This window comes from Suncus etruscus, chromosome 6, assembly GCF_024139225.1.
Source record: "Suncus etruscus isolate mSunEtr1 chromosome 6, mSunEtr1.pri.cur, whole genome shotgun sequence".
Classification (NCBI taxonomy): Eukaryota; Metazoa; Chordata; class Mammalia; order Eulipotyphla; family Soricidae; genus Suncus; species Suncus etruscus.
The window spans coordinates 122,171,311-122,173,888 of NC_064853.1; the positions used below are offsets into that span (position 1 = coordinate 122,171,311).

Genomic DNA, 2,578 nt, shown 5'->3' on the forward strand with positions numbered 1-2,578 from the left:
TCATTGTCATTTGTTTCCAGGAATGTTTTGATTGCCTCTTTTGGGGGGTGAATGCCCAGTGATGCTCAGGGGTTACTCTCAGAAATCACTCCTGGCTTGGGGAACCATATGGGACACTGGGGAATCAAATCACAGTCCATCCTGGGTCAGTTGCATGCAAGGCAAATGCTCTACCACTGCACCATTGTTCCGGCCCCTGATTTCTTCTTTGATTTCATCTCTAACCCACTGGTTATTTAGTAGTGAGCTTTTTGCTATCCAGGTGTTAAAGTTTTTCTTCTGTGTTCATTTATAGTTCACTTCTAATTTCAGTGCATTATGATCTAAGAACGTAGTCAGTAAGTACATCCTATTAATCCATCCTCTCTTTTTGTCCTCCAATTCACAATACAGACCAGGCAAAGGGCCTGGGTTGAGGAGTATATGGGGTGCATTTACTGTGCCTCCTCTTTCTATACAGTGTAAAGAACATAGCCTGTGGTAAGAATTGGGAGGCTTAATCCTTCCTCTTGATTATTTTTTTCTTTTTGGGCCACACCATTATGCTCAGGGGTTACTCCTGGTTATGAGCTCAGAAATCGTTCCTGGCTCAGGGGACCATATGGGATACCGGGGGATTGAACCACAATTCGTCTTAGATTGGTTGCATACAAGGCAAATGCCCTACCACTGTGCTATTGCTCAGGCCCCATCCATCCTCTTGATTTTATGGAGGTATGTTTTATGTGCCAGCACGTGACCTATCCTGGAGAATGACCCATGTGAATTGGAAAAGAATGTATATCCTGTTTTCTGGTGATGGGTGCCCTATGTATATTTACGAGGCCACTTTTTCCATTTCTCCTTTTAGAGCTAGTATATTCTTGTAGGGTTTCAGCCTGGTTGACCTATTAAGAGTTGACAGAGTGGTGTTGAGGTCTCCCACTATTATTTTGTTACTATTGATGTCTTTTTTCAAATTTGTCAGTTGTAGTAAATATTTTGCTTGTCCCCCATTGGGTATGTATACATTAAGAAGTGTGATATATTCCTGTTGTACATATTCCTTGATTATTATGAAATGTTCATTTTTGTCCCTTTTAACTTTTCTAAGTCTAAATTTTGTGTCACCTGATATTTATATGACCACTCCAGCTCTTTTAAAGGAGTTGTTTGCTTGAATGATTGTCCTCTAATCTTTGATTTTGAGTCTATGTTTGCTGTGACTATTCAGATGTGTTTCTTGTAGGTAGCAGAATGTTGGATTCAGCTTCTTGATCCATTTTGCCACTCTTTTTCTCCAAAATAGTGTATTTACTCCATTGATGTTGAGAAAGATAATTTTCATGGGATTTAGTGTCATCTTTATGTAGGATTTTGGTGTGTCTCTTGGTCTGTCTTGTCTAAAAGTAGATATTTCAGGTTTTTTTTTAAGGCTGGTCTTGAGTCTGTAAAGTTTCTGAGCTTTTGTTTATTCATATAACTATATATATTTCTTTCAAACCTAAAAGAGAGTCTGGTGGAGTGTAGTATTCTAAGAAAAGCTTTCATTTCTTTGTGTTTTGTTTTCTTTGGTTTGGTTTGGCTTGGTTTAGTTTTTGGGCCACACCCAGTGACACCTAGGGATTACTTCTCACTATGCACTCAGAAGTTGCTCCTGTCTCAGGGGACCATATTGGATGTCAGGGGATTGAACTGAGGACTGTCCTGGATTAGCCACATACAAGGCAAACACTCTACCGCTGTGCTTTCACTCTGATCTCTTCTTTGTGTTTTGTCACTGTATCCCACCATTGCGTTTACCCTTCAGGCATGCAGGAATGGGATGCATGCAGTATTTAACTCTGGGAGTTTCTCTGCAATGATGTCCTTGACTATTGATTCTTCATGGGGGATAATCTTCCTGGGTTTTTGGGACTCTAATGATTTTTATATTGTTTCTGTTGAGTTTATTAAAGACTTCTATTTTTGTCTGTTCACATTCTTTGAGCATTTTTCCCATTGTCTGATTGTTTTAAGGCTCTTTTCCAATCTCTCCTATTGGAGAGTGTATGTTATGTCATCTTCCAGCTCACTGATGCAGTCCTCATCTGCTGTTACTCTCTTGAAGAGGCCTTCCAGTGAGGTTTTTCATTTTGTCTACCAAGTTTTTCAGACATTTTATTTCACTTTGGAATTTTCTCATTTCTATTTTCATATCTTTTAAATTCTTATTTGTGGTTTATTCAGCTTGTTCTTGTTTGTTTGTTTGATTGTTTTAAGGTAAATGCAAGAGAGTTTATTTTAGCATGCTGGGGACCAATATCTCCTAAGAAATGAGGTCCCCATTAATGGCTCACATGTCAAATTTAAAAGGTACATGAGGCTCAGTGTAGAGGATCCTTGCTTCTGGGTATTGATCTTTTAAAATTATTGGTCTTTAGTTCAAGGTTGGCTAGAGTTGGTAGATTTTTTGTTTGATTGTTTTTATTTAAGCACTATGATTACAAACATGATTATAGTTGGGTTATAGTCACAAATGAAATATCCCCCTTCACAAGAGTAACATACCCTCCCTCATATTGTCCCCCTTCCCCCTTCCCATCCCTTGCCTGTATTT

At 38.8% G+C, this 2,578-nt stretch overlaps 1 non-coding gene across 1 annotated transcript; it reads right to left on the bottom strand.

Moving 5' to 3' along the window:
* Positions 1-368: 368 nt before the first annotated feature.
* On the bottom strand, positions 369-497 carry LOC126012619 (small nucleolar RNA SNORA51). Its single transcript, XR_007497070.1, has one exon. It is a non-coding gene; the product is annotated as a small nucleolar RNA SNORA51 (small nucleolar RNA).
* Between the last annotated feature and the right edge of the window lie 2,081 nt (positions 498-2,578).